Genomic DNA, 10,111 nt, shown 5'->3' with positions numbered 1-10,111 from the left:
TTTGACTCTTATGACTCTCTTTATTCAAAAATAAAAGAGGCACAGAAATATAGAGCTGAAATGTCCAATGGCATCTGAACTAGACAGTTCAGAAAAAGGTTTAAAGGTAAACTTGCATTTGGGGGATTCCTTATAATTATTAGAGAGAGGATGGACTGTTTTTCAAAGAAATGTGTCTCAGGAAAATGCTGAGCAATGGGGTAAGTGGTTATTTAATCTCCCATTTTTGGGGGGGGGGGACCCACAGGTCTCAGAAAGTCCCCTGAGCAGCAGAAACCACTCTAAGAAGCCAGGCACAACTGACATGGCTGTTGCAACAGGATGGATTCTTTCTCAGGCTCCCCTTGGCAAAATTAACCAACCACCCGCAAGTACCTTTATTTCCAGGAGGAAGTTGTGTGGGTACATATTAATTCAAATCCATCTCTAGTCAAGAACATCTGGCCGTCTATAATACATGGTACACAGGGATGGTGTCAGCAAAGTGGGGACCTGGGGAAGGGGAAGGAACACTCCAGAGCTCGGAGGTCTTCCAGGAGCTCCTGGGCCACGGTCTGCAGATGGGGGTTGCCGCTCTTGGACATGGCCAGGATGTGCTGCAGGGGCAGGGAGCTTCGGAACTCAGAGGCCGACTTGGAGAAAATTTCTGGTTCCAGAACCACTGACTGGACAAGTCGCAAAACATGAAGACACACCTCTACCTCTGGATCACTCAGAAGCCACCACAGCAAAGGGATGAACCCTGGGCTCTCGCTGATATACTTCGAGTCTTTCAAATTGATGCCCACGTTGTACAGGGACATCAGCATTAACACTTTGAGTTTGGTGCACTGTCCTGGCTTCAAGTCTCCCAGAAGCTGCAGTATGGTGTCCAAGAGCACCCGGCTGGAGTTAACCAGGAATTCACGACCACACGCTATGGCGGCAACATTTGTTACAATTCCAGCCAAAGCAAAAACAAACTGATTTTCATCAGAATAAAGCTCATTGACATCCCCATTCAGTGACTTCACAAAACTCTCCATTGTCTGACCAGTGATGTTGAAAAACTTCAAAGCTTTATCTCCTCCCAGAATGGCTTTGACGACCTCCTTGGTGCTGGAAACGCCCCAGAGCAGGGTGCAGGCTGTTGCCACCATCTCTGTGCAATACCCTGCCTGCTCCCTAAGTTGCTGCTTTGCTTCATTCGGCTGCTGGTGAAGAGCCAGTTTCTCCTTCTTCTTGTTCATGGTGTCGGCTTGCACAGTCTCTAGGCGGGCTTTAAAGTGCTCACAGTCCATTCTCAGCTGCTCTAATTCTTGCTCCTTCCTTCCCAGAATTTTTTCTACAATCTTTAATTTCTGGAAGCTTTCCAGTACTTCCCCGTTTAGTATTCTGGGTAAGAAGTCCCGTATTTGCATCACTTCACTTGTCAGCCGTTCCAGGTCCTTCTTTCGGACTTTTAACAAATTCTTTAGTTCCCATGAGCTCGCAGGCCTTCTCTGCGCCGCGGGCCTTGCCCATGGCCATCGTGGCCCCGGCTCCGTGTGCCTGCGTGGCGGCGCGCCTTCTCTCTGTTGTTCTTGTTTGCTTAGTTTATTTTTTAGATTCATTTGTTGATAGATTAGTATTTATTGCCATTCTATTGTTCAGTTTTGAACATCTTCTTTTTCTTAAATAAATCCCTTTAACTTTTCATATAATAATGGTTTGGTGATGACTAACTCCTTTAGCTTTTTATTGTCTGGGAAGCTCGTTATCTGCCTTTTGATTCTAAATGATAGGTTTGCAGGGCAGAGTAATCTTGGTTGTAGGACCCCACTTTCAATGACTTTGAATATTTCTTGCCAATCCCTTCTAGCCTGCAAAGTTTAATTTGAGAAATCAGTTGACAATCTTACTAATCCTCCTGTAGGTAACTAACTGCTCTTCTCTTGCTGCTTTTAAGATTCTTTCTTAATCTTTAACTTTTGGCATTTTAATTATGATGTGTCTTGGAGTGTGGACCTCTTTGCATCCATCTTGTTTGGGACTCTCTGTGCTTCCTGGAGTTGCATATCTATTTCATTATCAAATTAAGGAATATTTCTTTCATTATTTTTTCAAATAGATTTCTAATTTCTTACTTTTTCTCTTCTCCTTCTGGCATCCCTATGATGTGAATGTTGGAACGCTTGACGTTATCACAGAGGATACTTACACTATCCTCATTTTTTTTCAATTATTATTTTTTCTTGTTTTCTGATTGGTGGTTTTTTTGCTTCCTTATGTTCCAAATCATTGATTTAATTCTTGGCTTCATCCACTCTACTGTTGTTTCCCTGTAAATTGTTCTTTATTTCAATTAGCAAATTCTTTGTTTCTGACTGGATCTTTTTTTATGCTGTCGAGGTCCTCGCTAAGTTCTTTGAGCATCCTTATAACCAGTGTTTTGAACTCCACATCTGATAAATAGCTTATCTCCATTTTGTTTAGCTATTTTTCTGAAGTTATGATCTATTCTTTCATTTGGGCCATGTTTCTTTGTCTCCTCATTTTGGCAGTCTCCCTGTATTTGTTTCTATGTATTAGGTAGACTCCCTGTCTTGGTAGCATGGACTAAAGTTGTAGGTGTCCTGTAGGGTCCAGTAGCACAGCCTCCCCTATCACCCAAGCTGGGTATTCGAGGTGTGCCCTTCATGTGAGCTGAGTGCACCTTCCTCTTGCAGTTGAGTCTTGATTGTTGTTGGCAGATCAATGGGAAGGATTTACCCAGGCCAGTCAGCTGCAAGGACTGGCTATGATCACTGACCACAAACCTCTGCCCTCTGTGGAGGATCAGCTGTGCAGGAGCAAGGAGATGGTGCTCTGATGTGGTCTGTAGCTGTCCACTGGGTGAGTGCTCAGGATCTGGGGTTTTCTGGGTGGTGCAGGAGAAGATCAGCCCCAACCTGTGTCCTGCCCATGGCCACCCTGCATGTGCTACAAAGCAATATGAGATGGTTGCTACTTGTGCTGGGCCTGTGACTTGGGTGGGATGGAGCCTGAGGGGATCTCCAGGGTGGGGTAAACAGTGCTAGCCAGGTTGATGGAGTCTCAGATATGGCACCTGCATGCTGACTCTGTGGCACTGTGTGGGAGGGCTTGGAAAAGGTACAATGGCCTCTGCCCATCTTTCTTTCTGAGAGAAAGCTGTCCCTCAGCTCCCTCCTTGATGCTGGACACTTCACTTCTTCCCTGTATGCCACTGGTGCCTTTCAAGTTGCTACCCCAGTGCTGGAGCTCAGAGGGAGTGAGTCTGAGTAAGTCCGTGTATATGTTCTTTAAGGGGAACTGCTTGGGGCTCCAGCAGTTTCTTCCACCGACTCAATCTCTGCTAGTTTTTGCAGCTAGAAGTTGTGGGGACTTACCTTCCTAGCACTGGCACCTTGGACTGGGAGGCCTGGTGTGGGGCTGGGACTCCTCACTCCCAAGATATCCCTCTCAAATTTTTATCCACCCCATGTGGGTGTGGAGCCAGCCTATTCTGTGTCTCTACTCCTCCCACTAGTCAGAATGGATGTGGTTTCTTTAATTCCATAGTTGTCAGACTTCTACTAGATTTCTGACAGTTCTGAGTGATGATTGTTCTCTATTTTAGTGGAATTTTGATGTGGTTGGGTGAGGTGAGTCGGTACGCCACCATCCTGACCAGAAGTTTCTTCTAATTTCATTTCTTTAAATAGCTAATAAAAACAAGAACCAAGTTGGACTGAATTTAGATATAATTTTTGTCTTTAGCATATCAATCAGGATATTTTAGAATATAGTAACTACCGGTAATTAAAATCATCATAATCAAATAAATTCAAATAGATAAGGAATTTGATAACAGTTTCTAAAGAAATTTAATATTTTTGTTTTTTTTCTTTGGCCATTGTGTGCCCTAAGCAATTAGCATCGTTACTCACTTCAGAGGTTTCTAGACAGATGAGGTATAACACATTAAACATGATTTAAAACCAATCCAGCAACCCGTGTTTTTGCCACAGATTGATAAGTTCGGTGGACAATTCCTTTGCTAGAGAGAAACAAAACCAAGTGGTGCAGAGGAACTCTCAGCAGTTCATACCTTCTCCATTTTACCAGGACCCATGGGTGCACCTTCAAGCTGACGCTCCTGGGAGGTGGAGCAGCAGTAACTTCCTGCAATATCATCTTTCTCAAGCACAAAATAAGCAAGGAGGATGGGAAGAGACTCATTTTCCCCACAGTTTGTCAAGGTAAGTAGTTATGGCCTGAACAGCTTCAGAGATTTGCAGTGTGTGAACCCTTGCAGGGCTGAATTGTTATTCATGTTCTGAATATTATTTAAATTTTTTATTTTTAATGAGATTTCCCAATGAACTTATTACATTTAAAATTCTTTCATTATTATGAAAGCCACACAAATTGGTTCTTTTTTATTCGACCTCTAATGAATATGGACTTTCTCCACTTTTCTGTAACCTAGTTTATTTTAATTTTATTATAATTATTTTATTATTATTTTATTATAATTTTGTATAAAAGTCTCCCCCTTTCTACATTTTGAAATGAGGGTGGAATACTTATGAAGCAGGTAGCAATGAAATTCTGGTCCAGTTTTAGTGCATATGTAAATAAAGGTTAAACCACACAACTACTCACAGAATGAGCGCAGTTCATATTTTTGATTAAGCAAATATATATTGAGTGTATATTATGTATAGGCACTGGGCTAGTTGATAAAAAATCTATATCAAGACAGGATTAGAAGCACTAGTCCCTAGCAGCACTTTAACTGCTTGAAATTTTAAAAAGTGTTTTCATTTAGTGCCGAATTTCTTAACATTGACACTGTTGACATTTTGGACTAGGTAATTCTTTTGTAGGTATCTGCCATGCATTCTAGAATATTTAGCAGCATCCCTGGTTTTTATCAGTAGATGCCAGTAACATGGCCTCCCCTTTCCCCCACTCCCAGTAGTGACAACCAAAAATGTTCCATACATTGCAAAATATCCCCTGGGGGTAATGTTGTCCCTGGTTAAAAATTATTTTAAAATAAGAATTGTATTTTTAAAGAACTAAAACTTAGTTTTAGATATATTACTACTGCTGTGCCAGCCTTGCCTGTTTCTCATGTGATGAAGTTGTCTTGCACACAACTGAACATTCAGACTTGAGAAATATATAAACAACAATGGACTCTAGTTCTTAGATAATTGGAGTCTTTAGCACTGCAGTTAAGTGGCATTTTCAACTAACTCATAAATAGCACAAATGTGATTCAATATTTTTAGCTCAGGGAGTTCTATCTTAAACCATGCATGGTTGGTAAAAATGTGAAATCTAAGCTCTTAGGATTTCTCTTGAGTTAACCAGATGGTGTGCTTATGATCTGCCTACAAAATCTTTCTATTCTTTTCAAATAAAAACCTTTTTTTTTTTTACTTTCCACTTAAAGATCATATGCTTTTATATTTTTTCCAAGTTAAAAAAAAAATCCAGACTACATTAGACACTAAAGTAAGCTACCATGAGTCCTGGGATTCCTGGGACTTGGGTAATATAAGGAAAATGTCACTTTGCCTTCATGTTCTTTACCCTCACATCACCTAGGCTTCACATATATCCTTATAGTAATAACAAACACACATTATGTGTGTGTTATCATGTGTCACATACCATTCTAAGCTCTTTTACATATGTTCAACTTTTAAATTTTTTCCACTTTATTGATCTAAAAACCCTGCATGTATCTAACACATACAATTTGACAAGTTTGCACATATGCAAACACCGCAATGAATGAATTCTTTGGTAAAAATACCACAGAAATGATGCTAAGTTCTTGTCAGTGCTTCAGGAGGCATATAATATTGCTGTGTCCCATTATTAGAGATACCATTTTTGGCTTGGGTTAAGGTGGTATCTGCCAGGTTTCTCCACTGTCAAGTTATTAGTTTACCTTTTGTACTTAATAGGTATATTGTTGGGAGAGGTAAGATGGCGGAGGAGTGAGGAGAGGTTGCGGTTTTAGGCTCCGGAGACCCGTCTACAGTTTGGTCTAATTGCAGACAGAACATCTCAGTGAGCAGCTGGACATTGGCGGGAGTTGAGCCAAGGCACTGCTGGATTAGAGAAAATCCACCTGGGAACAACCTGTTTAGTGAGGATAGCGGAGAAAAAGGGGACGAAACGGGATTCCTGACTGGGGCGGCTGCCCGAGCTGTGGCGGGAAGCACACAAAGGATTTTTGGCGACCACAGGCTACCCCAGAGAGGAGTCAGGCGGAGAGCGGATCTCTGCCCGCTGGCAGAGACGGGACTCGACCAAGTGGCATTGGCGCTGAAGGACAGGAGACAGCGTGCTACCGGGCAAGTGAGAACATAATTCTCCTTTATATTTTTCTCTAGTGGATGGTGGAGACGGGAGGAAAGTTTGGGTGGGGTAGGCCGTTCTGGAGGAGCCCAGGCGCAGGGGCGCGCTAATCCACTCCTCAACCCTACCATTGGGTCGCGGGGGCGCACATAGGGAAGTGCTCTCATTCACTGGCCCAGGTGCGCGGGGCCGTGAGTCCAGGCGTCCCTCGGACATTCCCCAACGGACATAAGATCAGTGCCCCAACGGGCACAGGGAGGGCCCACTGAACACGCAGAGGACTGTGCACAGACACCCCTAGACAGCTCCCGTGGGCGTAGGGCCCCAGGCCGGAAAGCAGACCACTAGCGCAGGCTCTGTTTGTGCCCGCCCAGACGGGTGAGGGAAGGCGGGCGGCTGCAGCACGGGAACAGCGAGAGGCGGCGACCCACGGACGCTCGATTCCACTGAGCGCAAGTGTCCCTGGCCCTGCCCTAAGAGGCGAGAGACCAACTCCCGGAGCTCGGCTCAGCGGGACTGAGGGCACGGGGCAGCGTGCGAGCGTGAAAGCACCTCAGCCCGGGGTCAGTGGGAGCTCTCTGGCCGCCTGTGCGGGCAGGGTCACCTTGGCGCAAACGGGGAACCGCCGCGGCCCAGCGAAAGAAGGAGCCAATCCCGGGGAAAGCGCTCGGGCCGTCCGCGCGGGCAGGGTCACCTCGGCGCGAACGGGGAACTGCCGCGCCCCAGCGAAAGAAGGAGCCAATCCCGGGGAAAGCGCTCGGGCCGTCCGCGCGGGCAGGGTCACCTCGGCGCGAACGGGGAACTGCCGCGCCCCAGCGAAAGAAGGAGCCAATCCCGGGGAAAGCGCTCGGGCCGCCCGCGCGGACAGAGACACCTTGGCACGAACGGGGAACCACCGCGGCCCGGCAGCAGTGGGCTCCAACCACGGGGCAAACTCTCGGGCCGTCAGAGCGCGCAGGGGCTTACGCGCAAGGGCACCTCAACTGGCTACAGCGGGCAGCAAGGTAGCGCGCCGCGCCGGCAATCGCGGGCGCGCACCATAGCGGCAACCGGGTGCGCACACCAGTCCGGCAAAAGAACAAGAACCTCTGACCTGCCACACTAGACCAGCTGCGGACCCAGAAAAAGAAGGCAACACACCAAGGCTAAAACGCAGTAAAAACATCGTTTTTTTTTTTTCTCCAAATTTTTTCTCCCAAATTTTTCTCCCTTGTTCTTTCTTTCTTCTTAATAATTTCTTTTCTTTCCTTCTTTCTTTATTCTTTTCCTGGGGTTTTTTTTGGGGGGGGTTTTGGGGGGTATATATATATATATATATATATATATTTTTTTTTTTTTTGGTTCAATTTTTTTTTTTCTCTCTCTTTTTTCTTTCTTCTGTATTCTTTCTTTTCTATCTTTCTTTGTTCCTTTCTTGCTAAACTTTTGGGGTTTTTTGGGGGGGGTTGTGGTAAATTTTTTATTTTCTTCTCTTTCTCTCTTTCTTCTTTTCTTTCTCCTATTTTCTTGGGGGATTTTTTGGGGGAGTGTTTTTCCTCCACCTCTTCCAATAATAACAAACTTTATCTCTAACGTGTTGCATATAACCTCTCCTTCTCATCCTTTCTCTTTAATAGTGGTTTATTCGTTTGTGTGTCTAGCTTAGCCCCCCTATTACTTTAAATAATACAATATAATTACTATATAAACCCAAATACAATACAATCCCACTTTCTTACTATACTAAGTATTTTTCTATCCTTTTCTTCTATTTTTCTTAACATACAATGTAAATATTACTAACTGGCTTGCACAGTCTCAACTATTATTAATCTATCAACCCCTCTATCAAAAATTATATTTTTCCTCCCCAAAAACAACTCGTATCTATTCTTCTTATAGTATAAAAGCTCAAATCTCTTTACATTTATATTAATACGGGCTAGTTGGCTAACGATAGCAGGATAGAGTGGGGGATACTTTCTGAGGGTGTGGGTCTCCTGCCTGGGCTGTGTGTTTATGTCTTTAACAGCATATCCACAAAAGAACTCAAGACAAAGCAGATAGAGTGACTCTCAACCAAGTAGCCAGAAGGAAGATCCTATCAAAGAACATCTGAAATATAACCGAACAGCATAAACAAACGACATAAAGGGTAACTTAAGACCATCAGGCTCAGGATATCAAAGAGACTGCACCACTGAAACTCCCAGACCTTCAATAAAGAATATTACACCACAAAGGAGGGAAGTCAAAGCAGACTACCCCCCCAATAAATAAATATATAAATAAATAAATAAATAAATAAATAAAAACAAAAAGAATCCAACATGGTAAGACGCAAAAATAACCCCTCAATGAAAAGAAAAGAGGAATCCTCAGAAAGAGAGATAGACGAAATAGACATAGCCCAAATGTCAGACATGGAATTCAAAACAATGGTGGTAAAGAAGCTCAATATACTCGACATCCTTAAAATCAACTATGACAACCTTCAAGGAAGTTACCAGCAGCTCCAAGAAAATTACAGGGAACTGGCAGAGAACTACACCAGCATAAAAAAAGACATAGAAATCGTTAACAAGAACCAGGAAGAACTTAAGAATACAATCTCTGAACTGAAAAACACAGTAGAATCAGTCAAAAGCAGACTAAACGAAGCAGAAGATCGGATTAGTGAGTTAGAAGATAATGTAGAGAAAAACTCCCAGACAATACAGCAAAATGAAAAACGATTGAAAAAATATGAACAAGATGTAAGGGAATTACAGGATAGCATTAGGAAAAATAATTTAAGGATCATCGGAATACGAGAGGAAGAAGAAAAGGAACATGGAATTGAAAATCTGATAGGAGAAATAGTGACAGAAAATTTTCCGAACCTGATGAGAGGAAAAGCTATGCAAGTCCAAGAAGCACTGAGAGTTCCAATCAAGAGGAACCCCCAAAAACCCACTCCAAGGCACATCATAGTTAAAATGGCAACATTCCAAGACAAAGAGAGAATCCTAAAAGCAGCAAGAGAAAAGCAGCAAATAACATACAAGGGAGCTCCGATAAGGCTATCAACTGATTTCTCAACAGAAACATTACAAGCCAGAAGGGAATGGTCAAAAATATTTCAAGCAATGAAAAACAAAGGCCTACAACCAAGAATACTCTACCCAGCAAGGCTCTCATTCAAAATAGAAGGTGAAATAAGGAGTTTCTCAGACAAAGGAAGACTGAAAGAATACATCTCCACCAAACCAGCATTGCAAGAGATGCTAAAGGGACTGTTCTAGGAAAAAACAAGAGAGGAGAGGAACAGAGGTACAAAGGGAAATGAATAAATACACGTCAATAATAACCTTAAATGTAAATGGATTAAATGCTCCAATTAAAAGACATAGGGTAACGGAATGGGTAAGAAAACAGGACCCACATATTTGCTGTCTACAAGAAACACACCTCAAAACAAAAGATTTACACAGACTGAAAGTAAAGGGATATAAAAAAATATTCCAAGCAAACGGACCGGAAAAAAAAGCCGGGGTAGCAGTTCTCATATCAGACAAAATGGATTTCAAAGCAAGGACAATAAAAAGAGACAAAGAAGGACATTTCATAATACTTAAAGGAACAATCCATCAAGAAGATATGACTTTGATAAACATATATGCACCCAACATAGGAGCACCCAAATACATAAAGCAAATACTAGAAGACCACAAAAAGGATATCAACAACAACACACTCATAGTAGGGGACTTCAACACTCCATTATCAACAATAGACAGATCATCAAAGC

The 10,111-nt window shown here is 42.9% G+C and overlaps 1 pseudogene; it reads right to left on the bottom strand.

The window, feature by feature from the left end:
• Nucleotides 1-476: 476 nt before the first annotated feature.
• LOC150005806 (heat shock factor 2-binding protein pseudogene) lies at nt 477-1,503 on the bottom strand (annotated as a pseudogene).
• Between the last annotated feature and the right edge of the window lie 8,608 nt (nt 1,504-10,111).

Source organism: Furipterus horrens, unplaced genomic scaffold (genome assembly GCF_987537825.1).
Source record: "Furipterus horrens unplaced genomic scaffold, mFurHor1.1.pri manual_scaffold_6, whole genome shotgun sequence".
NCBI lineage: Eukaryota > Metazoa > Chordata > Mammalia > Chiroptera > Furipteridae > Furipterus > Furipterus horrens.
Note: the sequence above shows the minus strand (reverse complement) of the source record. Positions and strands in the feature narration are given on the sequence as shown.